The sequence below is a fragment of the Lutra lutra genome, chromosome 2 (genome assembly GCF_902655055.1).
Source record: "Lutra lutra chromosome 2, mLutLut1.2, whole genome shotgun sequence".
Lineage (NCBI taxonomy): Eukaryota > Metazoa > Chordata > Mammalia > Carnivora > Mustelidae > Lutra > Lutra lutra.
Genome location: NC_062279.1, coordinates 22,267,770 through 22,287,070, shown reverse-complemented (window position 1 = coordinate 22,287,070; position 19,301 = coordinate 22,267,770).

The window sequence follows — 19,301 nt, the reverse complement described above, 5'->3', positions numbered from 1 at the left end:
GCAAATCAATTTACTTCTTTTACTCAGTTTCTTCATCTATAAAAAAAGGTTTGGAATAAGATAAATTGTGGCCAATATTTGTGATCTCAAGTGACAACTCTGAGCTACGAATAGAGCCCTCTACAGTTTTTGTTCAGAAGGAAGTTCAGGTTCCCAAGGAAAGTACAGATATTGATTAATGACTTCAATTGTGAGTATAAAGGAAGAAATGAATCTAGGTATTGGTACCATGAACTAGATGTCTTTTTCTTTTTTACATATTTTATTTATTTATTTTACAGAGAGAGAGAGAGAGAGCACAAGCACAAGCAGGGGGAGCTGCAGGCAGAGGGAGAGAGAGAAGCAGGCTCCCCGCCAAGCAAGAAGCCTGACATGGGGCTCGATATGTCGGGCTCAATCCCAGGACCCCAGGTACACGACTCAACCCAAAGGCAGATGCTCAACCGACTGAGCCACCCAGGCACCCCTAGATGTCTCTAAAAACCTTCATTTTTCTAAAATCCTATCACATTTTATTATTTTTTCCCAATTAACATCAATTCAATTAATTGTATAAAAAGTATAAAATTAATCAGCTTATTCCTTAAAATTAAACTTAAATAACATAAACAACATTATCCACTACCATGAAAACCATAGGCTCACTTGGAAATATATTCTTCATGATGGATAACCCCCATTTTTATATTTTGTGTCTATTACTCATCATTTTTATTCAGCAAACATTGAGGGAATAGTGAGTAACCTATTACATTTCATAGAATTAACTATCTAAATATAGCCTGTCTAAATCAGAAGCATTTTTGCCCTCTGGTTAATGGTAGTGTGAATGTGAGAGAGAACACTTCAAGTAATGAATGGCAGAACAGAGTTTCATGGAAGAGCCAAATGCTTTCAGCTCCAATTTATAAACCTACCCACTTTAATTAAGAAAAGTAATCTTCATGGTAATGGAAACCCAAACTATTCTGGGGGAAAAAAATCACCTGCCATAGTATCAAGAAGCTATGTATGTATCAAAGACACAGTCCCAGTGGAATGTATTGGAAATGACTGATACCCTAGGGTAATCAAAGTGAAAAGCAGTCTGCAACAATGAAAGTAGTAAACAAAATGAAACTGTCAGTAATTAAGGTCAGGTGAGAACATTAGAAACATTTTAATAACTTGCTTTAAAAAGTTGAAATAGATCATGAATTTTGTATATTGGTTGGCAATGCATTCCTCTGTAATTGTTTTAATGTCCACTATATGCTGAATATATCAAGGACATAATCATGTAGGAAATATATGTCAATTCTAAGATCAGTGAAGCATTTCTGAGATGGTAGATGAGGGTGAATCAAATTCAGTTAACTCAACCATGAAAGTCATTAACAATGAGTAACTGTAAAAATCTATGCTAGCTTGACCTCTTTATACATTTCTCCAAAGTCCCCTAAAACTCTTTGGGATCATTTTTAAAAGATAGAAAATTACGGGAAAGTACTAAGGATATAAGAAAAATTTTTGAATAATAAATTTTTGTACAAAATATACTGTATAGGGGTGCAAGGTGGTTCAGTGGGTTAACCGTCTGCCTGCAGCTCAGGTCATGATTCTGGGGTCCTTGGATCAAGCCCAGTATTAGGTTCCCTCAGTGGGAAGTCTGTTTCTCCCTCTGACCTTCCACCTTGCTAGTACTCTCTCTCTCACCTCAATCTCTGTCAAATAAAAAAATAAAATCTTAAAAGACGTACTGTATAAATTTTTGTATATGAAAACAATTAATAAAAACTCCATTGTCATTTTCTCTAGGCTAATGTTTGCACATCTCCAAATTTGATTTCAAATGCTACATGGAATAAAGAACTGAGGAAAATGTAACATTGGCTAGAGTGAGGAGGATACTGAATGACCTTGCATACTAGAACTGAAGGAGTAGAATTTGAGTAAAATGCACAACTAGATTATCAGTCAATCTTTCGTGAATTAGTTCATCACCCATAGGTCTTATCGTCATTCCTCAGCAGATCAAGTTAGAAAAGAAAAATGTATGTTTGACTTTGGCAGTATTTATATCTCACTAAAGATTGACACCTGACAGAACTGAATTTTTTGGTAAATCTTTTAAAAAATACTCAAGTAGAAGTTGACAACCTCATCCTAAAATTCATATGGAAATGAAAGGGACCCTAAATAGCCAAAACAATCTTGAACAGGAACAGTCACTGGACTTTTCGATTCTAAAACTTTGCACAAACCTGCAATAATCAAGATAGTGTGGTCTTGGCCGATAGATTAACATATAGATTATCAATCAGGAAAAAAAGGGTTCCAGAAAGAAGTCCAACATCAGCAGTCCATTGATTTTTCAGCCAAAATTAAATAAAAGCATTATCTTTTATGGGATGTCATTTATATGCCAAGCATTGAGCTAGAATAGTTACATTATTTTCTTCCTTTCTTAACCACCGTCATGTAAGGCAACTTTTATTACACCCATTATGTAGATTAGGAAACTGAGGTGGAGAGAGGTTAAGCCAACTCACTTGTAAGTGGCTAAATCATAATTCTGAATGCAGGTTCCCCTGATTTTGGAGCCTGCTTCCAGAGGAATCTTGAATACCATCTTATGTGACTGCTTTGACATATCGTCATAAAATAAATAAGATAAAGTAGATATTGAAGAATATTATAAATACCAAATAAACATAACTATAAAAATAGTTCAATAAATCAATATAGTAGGGAATTCCATAGCAAAAATCAAAATAAAACACAGTGATTGTGTACCTTGAAGGAGCAGGAGGCATATAGCTCTGCCCCATGAAGAGGGTGGAGTTCTGCCTTCAGAGCTCATAATGTGAATCAGCACCCAGATTTCACAATCTTCTACTTTGTCTTTTATAGTTAAAATATTTAAAAGTATTACAGCATCCAAAGGACGATGTTTTATTTTGCATGCTGCACGCTTTGTAATGATGCGCAATTTTTTAGTATCCCTGTTACATTAATTTTCTTGCTCAACTTACTCTTGGCACATAGTTATTTAAAAAAAATCTAAAATATAAAAAGAAATCACCACCACAAATATAAGTGTTATTGTGAAAGAAAAGAGCTAGTTTGTCAGCTTACAGCTATTAACTCTTTCATCATTTACAACATACATGAACAAAATAGGATCTAAATATCTACATAATTACAAGAGAACAGCACTCCCTTAAGTAATGTTGCAGAGAGTGAAACATCTAAATGACACCGCAGTAAACCCAGTTGGATTTTACAGTGGAAATTATAAACACCGACAAAGAGCAACTTTCCTTGTTAATGAATATTTGAGAAGTGGTGTTATATAGAAGTGAGTTCCACACCGCTAGGGTAAAAGCCATGATATATCCCAATATGCTGTATGAGAAGCACAGTTATACATGAAAGAGAGGAGGAAGGAAGATAACAGCAGAAGAGAAACAGGAGGAGAAAGAACGAAGAATGGACAGAAAAATAAACCAAGGCACCAAGGAGAGATTATGTAGATGACACAAAAGGAGGGAAAATTGGGGGAAAATTAAGGACAAGGTTGAAAAAAGTAAGAACCAGGGAGGCCTGGCTGGCTCAGTTAGTAGAGCATGTGACTCTTGATCTTAAGTTCGAGCCCCACTTTGAGTTAAGTCCCAAAGAAAGATAGAGAGAAAGAAAGAAAGAAAGGAACCAAGGAAGGAAGGAAGGAAGGAAGGGAGGGAGGGAGGAAGGGAAAGAAGGAAAGAAACGGTGAGCCTGCTCAGTAATCCTAAGTAAGATACAGGTGCAGTCAGAACTTTATACCTAGATGTGATTCCTTCTCTTTGGCCCCAGAGCCAACCTGCTGCTTTCAAGTGAAGGTAAATCTGGCATAGACCCAGAAACAGAATGCACTCTACCACAAACTACTGTAACATTCATTTTAACTTGCCTACTTTTTAAAAGTATTTAATGCGCCTTGAAAATTAAAGTGTCAAGAAGGTATTACCAAATTCTCAATAAAAAATTATTGACCCACAGCTTCATAAAGCATTTTCTTAAAACTTTGGGGTTTTTGTTTTGTTTTGTTTTGTTTTTCTGGTTTTTTAAATTTATTTTTTAAGGTAAATTAAGAACTTTAATAGTAATGTAACAGTATTGGCTCATCCTTTTAACAGCTGTATCTCTCTAATGCAAGATACTAATAGTGGGAAACTACATAAATGCAGGGGTGAAGGGTATATAGGAACTCTCTGTACTTCCAGCTCCTTTTTCAGTGAAATTAAACCTGCTCTAGGGGCACCTGGAAGGCTCAATCTGTTAAGTTAAATTTTTTTCAGTGTTCCAAAATTCATTGTTTATGTACCACACCCAGTGCTCCATGCAATACGTGCCCTCCTTAATACCCACCATCAGGCTCACCCCACCCCCCACCTCCCCCAAAACCATGTTTGTTATTTAAACTTTTTTTTGTTTTTCTGTTATTTTTTCTTTTCTTTCTTAATGCCCATCACCCAGTTACCCCATCCCCCCATCCTCAGCAACCCTCAGTTTGTTTCCTATGGTTAAGAGTCTCCTGTAGTTTGTCTTCCTCTCTGATTTCGTCTTGTTTTATTTTTCCCTCTCTTCCCCTACGATCCTCTGGAAAACTTTGAATATAATGTTGTTTTAGATTAGCTATTGCCTTCACATCTTTAAATGATAGTCTATAATTCTCAGTTTAAAATAAAAAAAATTTAGTGGTACCTTTTGATTTTTCCTGTGAAAGAGAAACAGTAGAAACTTTATCTTCAACCACCAACTCCCATTCTCTCCATTAATGGCCATTTTTTTTAAGATTTTATTTATTTATTTGACAGAGATCACAAGTAGGCAGAGAGGCAGGCAGAGAGAAAGGGGGAAGCAGGCTCCCCACTGAGCAGAGAGCCCGATGTGGGTTTCGATCCCAGGACCCTGAGATCATGACCTGAGCCGAAGGCAGAGGCTTAACCCACTGAGCCACCCAGGCGCCCCATTAATGGCCATTTTTTTTCAAAGATTTTATTTATTTATTCGACAGAGAGAAATCACAAGTAAGCAGAGAGGCAGGCAGAGAGAGAGGAGGAAGCAGGCTCCCCGCCGAGCAGAAAGCCCGATGCGGGGCTCGAACCCAGGACCTGGGATCATGACCTGAGCCGAAGGCAGCGGCCTAACCCACTGAGCCACCCAGGCGCCCCCATTAATGGCCATTTTTAAAGTAATTTTTTTTCTGAGATATTTTTTAACCTACTACTAACAACTTATTGTTTATCTATTGTGTAGTTTTCCTTTTATGAATTATAGTGATTATAATACATTTCTAGCTACCAAGTCATTTATATCAAATCTTATGTTTCTTTAGATCTTATTTTCATGATCAATTTTTATATATTACGACACACTCAATTGTTAGTATTTTATTTTCATTTAATATGTGGGTGGCTGTATTAATTTTCCAACTAAGTTTTTAATAAGGTCCATGAGTATAATAATTCCTAATTTCTTGAATATTTGGGATTATTGTGATACCCTCTCTGGGCAAAATTATTCTTGAGTCATATATTGGGATTCTCATGAGAAGCAGAACTAAATATACATATATATACACATACATACTATGTATAGAGATTTATGTGTGTGTGTTAGTGTGTGTGTGTTTGTGGAGACAGAGAGAGAGGGAGAAAGACATTTATTATAAGAAATTGGCTCCTGAAATTGTGGGGCTTGGTGAGTTCAAAAGCTGAGAGTAGGCCTGCAGCTAGACACTTAGGAAATAGAGTATGAGTTTAAAGGAAGTTGGCTGGCAGAATTCCCTCTTATTTAGGGATGGTTGGTCTTTGGTCTATCAAGGTCTTCAACTGATTGGACAAAGCCCACACACATTATGGAGCATAATCTGCTTTATTTGAAGTCTATCAATTTGAATGTTAATCTCTTCCAAAAAACACTTTCATGGAAACATCCAGAATAATGTTTGACCAAATGTCTGAGGATCATGGTCTGGCCAAACTGGGACATAAAATTAACCATCATATATTTTTTTTCTTCTATTCTGTTGACACTGATTTTTTTCTCTTCCTTCACTTTCTCCTAATCCTTCTCGTCCTTCTCCTTCAGGTCCTTTTCCTCCCCTTTTCTTCATTCTTTTCTTCATTCTTCCTGGGTGAGCTACTAATTGTTTTTTTCTGAATTCTTGCAAGATTTCTTTTAAACTTAATATGGAAACTTGACCAGGGTCTGCTGAATCTTCATTTCCTCCCCCCCTTATTGTTAAAATACCATGAAGACTTCTGTTCTTACCAAGATTTAGCTATATTTTTAAAAATTTAACATGGTTTGTTGCAAGCCTTTGGTTAATTAACTTCCAGTTTTGAAGAAGTTGGTTCTGACATTTTTTGCCAATTTTCTTGTTAGTTTTATGGAGAGAAGCATTTCTGGAAATCTTTACTTCACCACTTGGTTGACATCACTATTTTTTTCTTTTCATTTTCTTGATATTTCATACATCTTCAGTTTTAGGTGTTTCCTTCGCACTACACTTGAGAGAGGATTTCTCTTTATGATGCTGTTCCTTTCCCAGCAACAGACTGTTATTAATGAATACTTTTTAGCCTCTTGTGAAGGAATAGGAAGAGGTGTTCTCTGTTATTCTGATTAAACCTCTGTCTTAGGTAGGCCTCATGTATCTAACTCTCAGTGAGCCTTTTGTGTGATCCAATCCTGATCTGATTTGTAGATTGAATCTGGGATGTACCCCGATCCTCTCCCTGGAATAGAGAACTTTTTTGTTACTTTCTCCCATCTGCAATGGGTGCCTGACCGTGCTCTTAGAAAGACAGGCTTTGTTCACCTTCTTCCAGCAGTATAAGGCTTTGGAGCTCCAGAAAGGGCATCATGCTTATCACGCTTTTTCTCTGAGAGCTGGTGTTGCTCTCCCTGGTACTACTGCCTGAGTGAGCCTTTCTCAGACTCTAATCTTGCAACTGTTTTTTTGTTTGTTTGCTTTGGCTAAATCTGTAAGATGAGCCCGTGAATCGAAGCACATACCCCTTGCCTGCAATTCTCAGGACCCCTATATTCTCTCATTAGTTCACACTTGACTTTTAGCAATTCATTAGAAGTTTTAGCCAAAGTTTTACTGATGAAAAGCAGCCTCTGTCCCAGGTGAGTAAGTTCTTGCTTTCTGTCTGTCCTTTGATCGCTTATCTCCACTTACAATTCAAGTTTTGTGGCTGTCCTGTAATCTCAGTTCTGTGATGGGTTCATGAAAACTTGTGAATTTGCATATCATGTAGATTTCATTGCTCTTTTGGTAGTAAAGTAGGAGCAATGTTCTTTCTAGTTTTCTACGTCCTAAATGAAAGCCAAAAGCCTCACTCACTTTTGAATGGACAAGTTGTATTGAGACCCATGAAGAATAATCTCAGTAGTTTTTCTCTACTGCTCCTCAACATTTACTCAAGCATACTTTTTGGTTATGTGGTCTGGGAAAGATCTTCTAATCTATGTACATTTTAGTTTCTTTGTCCATAAAGTGACATACTAAAATTATCTTCTTCAAAGTGGTATTGTGAGGAACAAATTAAATAATAAATATGAAGAACTCAGGATAGTATCTGGATAAAATGAGCATTCAATTTAGTTATTTATTACTATCAATTTTCCCATTATTTCTCATTTAAGAGAGCTGGGTGAAGAAAATAAATATGCCATGCAGTTTCTTCTTTCCTGTAATCTATCCACTGCTCTTCAGGTTGAAATGGGCCTCTAGTAGGGCATTTATTGCTTCTCTCAAGGTCTACCCATATTTCTGAGACCCTTCTTTTATTTTTTTTCTTTTTTAAAGATTTTACTTATTTATTTGACAGAGCTATCACAAGTAGGCAGAGAGAGAGGAGGAAGCAGACTCCCTGCCAAGCAGAGAGCCCGATGCGGGGTTCGATTCCAGGACCCTGGGATCACGACCCGAGCCGAAGGCAGAGGCTTTAACTCACTGAGCCACCCAGGCGCCCTGAGACCCTTCTTTTAAAGCAAGAATTCTTTATAAAGCCCTTGGGTTGCTGTCTTCTGCAAGGTCAATAGAAATGTATAGTATATGTTTGTCAAGAACTATGAAGGACCTAAGATTTTACTGTACTTGCAAGCTAACAAATTAGCCAATCACAGTTTCACTGATGTTGGGAAAAGACACAACACTCCTGGGTCAGAGAAAAGCACTTTATTCCTCATGGCACAGTGGGCAGGATGAACTCAATGGTTACTTAAGTTGTTGTCCTGAAATCCCACAAGGGTAACAACACACAGACTGCCTCAGGTAGATACTGTGCACATAGCTGAGGAAACCAGAGTTTAAGAAGCCACCAATCTAATAATGGGCTGCTAGCAAGCCTGCCTATCCTTTGCCCCAGAACAGAAATTACCTTTATTGTTCTAGTCAAGAAACAAATCTCTCCTTAAGTCTAATGAGAGACACCGTCTCTGTCCTCCAAAGCTGTTTGATATACATTTTTGAAAAGAGTCTGGAGCAAATCTGTCAATTTTTGCACAGAAAAGAAAGAGAAACAGGTGATCCATGAACAATTGCCTTCCAAAATTTTTGACCATGTTGTTCAATTTGCTTCACATGTTAGGATTTTAATTATCTGTAACCCTTTTCCCCCATCTTTTGTACTTTTTGTATGTTTGTTTTGGTAACTTATATGAGCAAAAGTTACATACATGTCACTTTAGTCTCTGGAGGATGAGATCTTCCTAATAATGATGAATCAGGTTTAAGATCCAGGAGTTCCTGATGACTATAACTCTGTCTTATGTTTGAGAATGGTGATCTAAGCCTCATTACAAAAGAGCTGTTGAGTAGTGAGATGTCAGCATTTTTCTCATCTCTGAAGAGTTACACAGACAGGTATGCATCCCTTTAGAGACCAAAGACTAACTATGTAGATGATCATATCATCTACCAAGGGGAAACATTCCCTTTTTTTTTTTTTTTTTTTGAGAGAGACAGTGAGGAAGAGAAAGCACAAGCTGGAGGAGGAGCAGAGGGAGGGGGGAAGTAAGCTCCCAGCTGAACAGAGAGCCTGATGATGTGGCTTGACCCCAGGACCCTGGGATCGTGACCTGAGCCAAAGGCAGACACTTAACCGACTGAACCACCCAGGCATCCTGGGAAAACATATTCTGAAGAAAGCCTCATCATTCCCTGCTCTGTGTGACTACTTTGCTCTGTTGTGATTTGTACTTCAAGCCTCATAAATCCAGAATTTATAGCAGGAGTGTGATGTTGCCTTTTCCTAAATCAATAACCCACCTACCATACAGCAAACACTAATGTAAGATATGTGAACATTCTTTGGTAAGCAGTATACAGCCATCAAAGATTTCGGGCATGCTTCAAATGCTACATTAGAAAGATTTAACCATAAACAGATATTGAAATAAATTGGAATATGAGAGATGGTAGATGGAGAAATAATATTGAAAACATTGAAATTTGAAACATGATATAAAAATTAGTAATCTTATGTTTTCTTATATTGTTTGCCTCATATAGAAAAAATTATTTTCATTTTATTTCAACAAACTAATAACACTTATTTAAAGAATTAAATAGTGCCAAAAGCACTTTGTTAAAATAATACAACTGACTGCACCTACTCTTACATGATTTTTGCCACTCTCAGTTACTTCTTTTTGGGATTTTAAAAATAAAGTATAATTGATAGAAATAAAATGAGTATAGTTAAAATATAGAATCTGACAGTTTTTATATATGTACACACTCATGAAACCATCACCATCATCAAGATAATAAACATGTCCATCACTCTCAGGAGATTATTCCCTTTATAATCTCTTCTTCCTCTTCTATTCCTTTCCTCTTATCATGATATCTCTGTGTGGCTTTAATTTGAATTTCACCAATGACTAATGATGTTGAATATCTTTTTTTGCAGTTACTTGCAATACATTGCCATCTTTGATGAGGATTTGTTAAAATCTTTGCCCATTTTGCACTGGGCTTTTGTTTTCTCATAAAATTTTGAGAGTTATTTACATATTTTGGAAACAGGGCCTTTGTCATATCCCAGGATGTGGTTTATGTTTTCATTCTCTTAAGAGTGTATTTTAAAGTTAAAAAGTTAATGAAATCCAACTTATTCATTTTTTAATGGATCAGGCTTTTGACATCCTATCTAAAAAAGTGTTGCTGTACACAAGGCCCAAAAGATTTTCTCCATTATTCTCTTCTAGAAGTTTTATAGTTTTTACATTTAGTACTATGATCTATTTTGAGCCAATTTTATATATAATATGAGGTATGAAGATTATTTTTTGTGTGAGGTCCAATATTTCCATCATCATTGTTGAATAGAATTTTCTTTTTTAATTAAATTGCCTTTTGCACTTTTGCCAAAAATCAATTGACCATATATTTGTGGGTCTATTTCTGGAATCCTTTCCTGTTCCATTGATTTTTTTTCTCTATATTTTACAAATATCTCTGAATTATTATAGCTTTCTAAGTTTTTAAATCACATAGTAAAAAAATCTTCCAACATCATTCCTCTTTTCAAAGTTATTTTGGATCTTCTCAGTTTTTTGCATTTCCTTGTGAACTGTAGACTCAGCTTGTCAATTTCTACATAATGACTTCTGGAATTTTGAAGGCGATTGCATTAAATCTATAAAAATGTTTAGGAACATATGACATCATAGCAATATTTAGTCTCCTATTTTAAGAACATTGTGTATCATCATTCATTTAGATTTTAATTTTTCTCAGTATTGTGTATTTTTTTGGAGTACAAATCTTGCACATCTTTTGTCATATTTAACTATGAGTTTTCATATTTTGATACTATTACAATTGGTGATACTGTCTTTTAAATTTATATAAACATTTTAAATTAGCATTTTCTAACTCAGTACTAATGTGTAGAAATATAATTCATTTGTGTATATTAACTTCCATTTCTGCAATGATGCTTAAGTCTCTTATTAGTTTTAATAGCTATATTGATATTTCATCATATTTTCTACATAGAAGATCACATCATCCACCAATAATGAGAAATGGCATTTTGTTTTTTGTTTGTTTTTTTGTCCTTGTTTATTTTTTTAATTTAATTTTATTTTTTCAGTGTTCCAAGATTCATTGTTTATGCACTGCACCCAGTGCTCCATGCAATACATGCCCTCCTTAATACCCGCCACCAGGGTCACCCATCCTTCCAGCCCCCTCCCTTCCAAAACCCTCAGTTTGTTTCTCAGAGTCCACAGTCTCTCATGCTTCATCTCCCCTCTGATTTCCCCCAATTCACTTTTCCTTTCCTTCTCCTAATGTCTTCCATGTTATTCCTTATGCTCCATAAGTAAGTGAAACCATATGATAATTGACTTTCTGTGCTTGACTTATTTCACTCAGCATAATCTCCTCCAGTCCCAACCATGTTGATACAAAAGTTGGGTATTCATCCTTTCTGAAGACTCCCTTGTATATCTGGACCATATCTTCTTAATCCATTCATCTGTTGAAGGGCGTCTTGGCTCTTTCCACAGTTTGGTGATTGTGGCTATTGCTGTTATGAACATTGGGGAACATATGGCCCTTCTTTTCAATATATCTGTATCTTTGGGGTAAAAACCAAGTAGTGCAATTTCAGGGTCATAGTGTAGCTCAATTTTAATTTTTTAAGGAATTTCCACACTGTTTTCCAAAGTAGCTGGACCAACTTGCATTCCTAGCCACAGTGCTGTTGGTATTTTGATAGGGATGCATTGAATCTGTAGACTGCTTTGGGTAGTATGGATATTTAACAATATTAATTCTTCTAATCCATGAGTATGGAATAATTTTCCATTTGTCTGAATCATGTTCATATTCTTTCATCAATATTTTACAGTTCTTGGAATAGAGATCTCTCATCTCCTTCATGAAATTTATTCTTCCATATTTTATTCTTTGGTTGCAATTGTAAGTGGGATAATTTCTTTAATTTCTCTTTCTGCTATTTCATTACAAGTATATAAAAAGCTACCAACTTCTGGGTATAATTTTGTATCCTGCAACTTTACTGAATTCATTTATTGCTTCTAATAGTTTTTTTGATGGAGTCTTTAGGGCAATGTGCATTATTATGTCATCTGCAAATAGTAAGTTTCACTTCTTTACTAATTTGGATGCCTCTTATTTTTTTTTCTTGTCTGATTGCTGTGGCTAGGACTTCCTGTACTATATTAGTAAAAGTAGTGAGAGTGGACATCCTGGTCTTTTTCCTGATCTGTGGGGGGAAAGCTTTCCATTTTTAACCACTGAGTATAATGTTATCTTGTGTTTGTCATACATGGTCTTTCTTATGTTGAGTAACTTTCACTCTAAACCCACTTTATTGACAGTTTTTCTCATGAAAAGATAATAAATTTTGTCAAATGCCTTTTCATTTTCAGCATCTATGAAGATGATCACATGATTTTTATTCTTTGTTTTGTTGATGTGGTGTATCACTTTGATTAATTTGTGAATATTTAATTATCCTTCATCCTGGAATAAATCCGACTTGATGATGGTAAATGATCTTTTCAATATATTGCTGAATGTGTTGTGCTAATATTTTATTGAGGATGTTTGCATCTATAGTCATCAGGGATATTGGCCTGCATTTTTCTTTTTCCCTTTTTTTTTTTTTTTTTTGTGGTGTCTTTCACTATTTTGGTATCTGGGTAATTCCAGTGTCATAGAATATCTTTGGAAGTTTTTCTTCCTATTCAATTCTTTGGACTAGATTGAGAACAAGTATTAACTCTTTAAATGTTTGGTAGAATTTACCTGTGAATCCATTTGGTTATGGACTTGTATTTTTTTGGTAGTTTTTGTGATTACTGATTCAGTTTTGTTACTGGCCTTTTTATATTCTATTTCTTGAATGATTCAGTTTGGAAGATTGTATGTTTCTAGGAATTCATCTTTTTTCTTTTTTTTTTTTTTTAAAGATTTTATTTATTTATTCGACAGAGAGAGAGATCACAAGCAGGCAGAGAGGCAGGCAGAGAGAGAGAGGAGGAAGCAGGCTCCCTGCTGAGCAGAGAGCCCGATGCGGGGCTCGATCCCAGGACTCTGAGATCATGACCTGAGCCGAAGGCAGCGGCTTAATCCACTGAGCCACCCAGGTGCCCCTTTTTTCTTTTTTTTACATTGTCCAATATGTTGGCATATATTTTTTCATAGTATTCTCATAATCCTTTGTATTTCTGCGGTATCAGTTGTTATTTCTCTTTCATTTCTGATTTTACTTATTTATTTATTTGGGTCTTTTCTTTTTTCCTGATGAGTTTGGTTGTGGGCTTTTTAATTTTGTTTATCTTTTCAACTAACCCGCTTTTGGTTTATTGATTTTTTTTTCTATTGCTTTTTAGTATCTCTGTTATTTATTTCTGCTCTGAGGTTTATTTTGTTTCTTCTACTCATCTTGGGCTTTGTTTGTTCTTCTTTTTCCAGTTCCTTTACAAGGTTAGATTGTTTGAACTTTTTCTTATTTCCTGAGGTATGCCTATATAACTATGTATTTCATTCTTAGAACTGTTTTTGGAGATTTCCAAGATTTCTAACTATTGTGTTTTCATTTTCATTTGTTTCTGTGTATGTTTTGATTTCTTCTTTGATTTGGTTGTTTAGCATCATGTTGTTTAGCCTTCAACTCTTTGCATTTTTTTCCAGTTTCTTTCTCGCAAATGATTTATAGTTTCATATTGTTATGGTCAGAAAAGATCCATCTATGATGTCAATCTTTTTAAATTTATTGAAACTTGTTTTCTGGCTTAACAGTTGATCCATTTTGGAGAATGCTCCATATACACATGAAAAGAATGCATATTTTGTTGTTTTTGGACAGAATGTTCTATATATATCTGTTAGGTCCAACTGAACCAATGTGTCATTCAAAGACCTTGTTTTCCTTATTGATTTTTTTGCCTAGATAATCTACCCACTGATGTAAGTGGGGTGTTAATGTCCTCTACTCTTATTCTACTCTTATTGTATTACTCAATTTCTCTATTTGTATCTATTGTTTGTTTTATGTATTTAGGTGCCCCCATGTTGTCTGCATAAGTATTTATAATTGTTATAACCTCTTGTTGGATTGAGCACTTCATTGTTACATAATGACCTTCTTTGTTTCTTGTTACAGTCGTTGTTTTAAAGTGTATTTTGTCTGATATGGGGGGAGGAGTCAAGATAGCGGAGGAGTAGCATGCTGAGATGACAACAGCTAGCAGGAGATCAGCTAGATAGTTTATCAAACCATTCTGAACACCTACAACTCCAAGAGGAGATCGAAGAGAAGAGCAGCAATTCTAGAAACAGAAAATTGACCACTTTCTGAAAGGTAGGATCTGCAGAGAAGTGAATCCAAAGCAACAGGAAGATAGACTGCAGGGGAGGGGCTGGCTCCCAGCAAGCAGCAGAGCAATGGAGCTCAGCAGGTGAGCTCAGCTTGCATCCAGAGGCCAGGGAGATGGAGTGATTGAATGTTTTTCCCCAAGGCCGCACTGAGGAGTGGGGCCCAGAGGTCTCAGCTTCCCTGGACAGAGATTGGGAGGCTGCCATTTTCATAACCGTTCTCCAGAGCTCCACAGAAAGCATTCAGGGAACAAAAGCTCCTGAGAGTGAACCAGAGCAGATTACTTAGCCCAGCCCCTGGCAAGGGTGGTGCAATTCTGCTTCAGGCAAAGACACTTGAGAATCACTACAACAGGTGCCTCCCCCAGAAGATCAGCAAGAAATCCAGCCAAGACCAAGCTCACTTACAAGGAGAACCGTGGAATTCCAGAGGAGGAGAAAGCAAAGCATGGAATTCATGGCTTTCTCCCATGATTCCTTAGTCTTGCAAAATTAATTTTTTTAATTTTATTTTTTTCTTATTCTAATTTTTTAACTTTTACTCTTTCCTCTTTTAATGTTTTTTAACTAGTTTATCTTAACAATACCTTTCATTAAAAAATCTTTTTGAACCTAAATTATTATAGTCATATTTTATCCTTCATTGTATCTAAATTTATTTTCATATACACATAGGGTTTTTTCTTCTAAAATATTTGGATACAACTTCTTCTAATAGATCAAAATATACCCTAAATCTAGCACAGGGCTTTGTTCTAGTCTCTAGCCCGAGCAAATTCTCTCAACTTTCTTTTTCCAACCAACTTATCAACTCCTTTTTTAGAATTTTTTAAAAATTTACATCTTTACAGTCATATTCCATCCCTTCATCATCTTTACCCTTAATTTTGTACATATATAGATATACATATATATATATATAGATAGATGTATGTGTGTATATATATATATATATATATATGTATATATATGTATAATTTTTCCTTTCTTTAAAATTTTGGGAGGTAGTTTCTTCTAAGAGACCAAAGTACTCCCAAAATTAAGTGGGTGGCTCTGTTCTATTCACCAGTCTAATATCTATATTTTCTTTTTTTCCTTTTTAAAAAAATTTTTTTGAACTGTTTTTTTACCCCCCCCTTTTTTTTTACCCCCCCTTTCATCCCCCCATGATTTGGTGTCTTTTCTGATTTGGTTAATGCACATTTTTCTGGGGTCTTTGCACTCTTTTAGTATTTCATTCTCTCCTTCATATATTCTTATCTGGATAAAATGGCAAGGCAGAAAAACTCACCACAAAAAAAAAAAAAAAAAAAAAAAAGAACAAGAGGCAGTACCAAAGGCTGGGGACTTAATCAATATGGACATTGGTAATATGTCAGATCTAGAGTTCAGAATGATGATTCTCAAGGTGATAGCTGGGCTCAAAAAAGGCATGGAAGATATTAGAGAAACCCTGTCTGGAAAAATAAAAGCCCTTTCTGAAGAAATAAAAGAACAAAATTCTAACCAAGCTGAAATCAAAATAGCTATTAATGAGGTGCAATCAAAAATGGAGGCTCTTACTGCTAGAATAAATGAGGCAAAAGAGAAAATTAGTGATATAGAAGACCAAATGACAGAAAATAAAGAAGCTGAGTAAAAGAGAGACAAATAACTATTGGACCACAAGGGAAGCATTCGAGAGATAAGTGATACCATAGATGAAACAACATTAGAAAAATTGGGATTCTAGAAGAAGAAGAAAGAGAGAGGGGGGCAGAAGGTATATTGGAGAGAATTATTGTAGAGAATTTCCCTAATATGGCAAAGGGAACAAGCATCAAAATCCAGGAGGTTCAGAGAACCCCCCTCAAAATCAACAAGAATAGGTCCACACCCCATCATCTAATAGTAAAACTTACAAGTCTTAGCGACAAAGAGAAAATCCTGAAAGCAGCCTGGGACAGGAAGTCTGTAACATACAATGGTAAAAATATTAGATTGGCAGCAGACTTATCCACAGAGACCTGGCAGGCCAGAAAGAACGGGCATGGTATATTCAGAGCACTAAACGAGAAAAACATGCAGCCGAGAATTCTATATCCAGCTAGGCTATCATTGAAAATAGAAGGAGAGATAAAAAGCTTCCAAGACAAACAAAAACTAGAAGACTTTTTAAACACCAAACCAGTTCTACAGGAAATATTAAAAGAGGTCCCCTAAGCAAAGAGAGAGCCTAAAAGTAGTAGACCAGAAAGGAACAGAGACAATATGCAGTAATAGTCACCTTACAGGCAATACAATGGCACTAATTTCATATCTCTAATAGTTATCCTGAATGTAAATGGGCAAAATGCCCCAATCAAAAGACACAGGGTATCAGAATGGATAAAAAAAACAAAACCCATCCATATGCTGTCTACAAGAAACTCATTTTAGACCCAAAGACACCTCCAGATTTAAAGTGAAGGGGTGGAAAATAATTTATCATGCTAATGGACATCAGAAGAAAGCTGGGGTGGCAATCCTTATAACAGATCAATTAGATTGTAAGCCAAAGACTATAATAAGAGATGAGGAAGGACACTATATTATACTCAAAGGGTCTGTCCAACAAGAAGATCTAACAATTTTCAATATCTATGCCCCTAACATGGGAGCAGCCAACTATATAAACCAATTAATAACAAAATCAAAGAAACACATCTACAATAATACAATAATAGCAGGGGACTTTAACACCCTCCCTCACTGAAATGGACAGATTATCCAAGCAAAAGATAAAGAAGGAAATAAAGGCCTTAAGTGACACACTGGACAATATGGACATCACAGATCTATTCAGAACATTCCAACCTAAAGCAATGGAATACACATTTTTCTCTAGTGCACATGGAATATTCTTCAGAATAGATCACAGCCTGGGTCACAAATCAGGTCTCAACAGGTACCAAAAGACTGGGATCATTCCCTGCATATTTTAGACCACAATGAAGCTAGAACTCAATCACAAGAAGAAATTTGGAAAGAACCAAAATACATGGAAGCTAAAGAGCATCTTGCTAAAGAATGAATGGGTCAACCAGGAAACTAAAGAAGAATTGAAAAAGTTCATGGAAACAAATGAAAATGAAAAGACAACAGTTCAAAATCTGTGGGACACAGCAGCAGCAGGCCTGAGAGGAAAATATATAGTGATACAAACCTTTCTCAAGAAACAAGAAAGGTCTCAAATACACAACCTAACCCTACACCTAAAGGAGCTGGAGAAAGAATGACAAAGAAAGCCTAAATTGAGCAGAAGAGGAGAAATAATAAAGATCAGAACAAAAATCAATGAAATAGAACCCCCCCCCATAAAAACAACAGTAGGCAAATCAATGAAACTAGGAGCTGGTTCTTTGAAAGAATTAATAAGATTGATAAACCCCTGGCCAGACTTATCAAAAAGAAAAGAGAAAGGACCCAAATAAATAAAATCATGAATGAAAGAGGAGAGATCACAACCAACACCAAAGAAATACAAACAATTATAAGAACATATTATGAGCAACTCTACGCCAGCAAATTTGACAATCTGGAAGAAATGGATGCATTTCTAGAGGCATATAAACTACCACAACTGAACCAGGAAGAAATAGAAAACCTGAAAGGACTCATAACCAGTAAGGAGATTGAAGCAGTCATCAAAAATCTCCCAAAAACAAGAGCGCAGGGCCAGACAGCTTCTCAGGAGAATTCTACCAAACATTTAAAGAATAATTAATTCCTATTCTCCTGCAACTGTTCCAAAAAATAGAAATGGAAGGGAAACTTCCAAACTCATTTTATGATGCCAGCATTACCTTGATCCCAAAACCAGACAAAGATTCCATCAAAGAGAATTACAGACCAATATTCTTGATGAACACAGATGTGAAAATTCTCCCCAAAATACTAGTCAGTAGGATCTAGCAGTATATTAAAAGGATTATTCACCACAACCAAGTGGGATTTATCCCAGGACTGCAAGGTTGGCTCAACATCCTCAAATCAATCAATGTGATACAAAACATTAATAAAAGAAAGAACAAGAACCACATGATACTCTCAATAGATGCTGAAAAATCATTTTACAAAGTACAGCATCCTTTCTTGATCAAAACTCTTCAGAGTGTAGGGATAGAGGTTACATACCTCTATATCATCAAAGCCATTTATGAAAAACCCACTGCAAATATCATTCTCAATGGAGAAAAACAGAGCTTTTCTGCTAAGGTCAGGAACACAGTAGGGATGTCCATTATCACCACTGCTATTCAACATAGTACTAGAAGTCCTAGCCTCAGCAATCAGACAACAAAAAGAAATTAAAGGCATCCAAATTGGCAAAGAGGAAGTCAAACTATCACTCTTTGCAGATGATATGATACTTTATGTGGAAAACCCAAAAGATTCCACTCCAAATCTGTTAGAACTTGTACAGGAAAGCAGTGAAGTGTCAGGATATAAAATCAATGCACAGAAGTCAGTTGCATTTCTATACACCAACAACAAGAGAGAAGAGAAATTAAGGAGTCAATCCCATTTACAATGGCACTCAAAACCATAAGATACCTAGGAATAAACCTAACCAAAGAGGCAAAGAATTTGTACTCAGAAAACTGTAAAGTACTCATGAAAGGAATTGAGGAAGACATAAAGAAATGGAAAAATGTTCCATGCTCATGGATTGGAAGAACAAATATTATGAAAATGTCTATGCTACTTAAAGCATTGTACACATTTAATGCAATCTCTATCAAAATCCCATCAATTTTTTTCAAAGAAATGGAACAAATAATCCTAAAATTTATATGGAACCAGAAAAGACTTTGACTAGACAGAGGAATGTTGAAAAAAGAAAGCCAAAGTTGGTGGTATCACAATTCCAGACTTCAAGCTC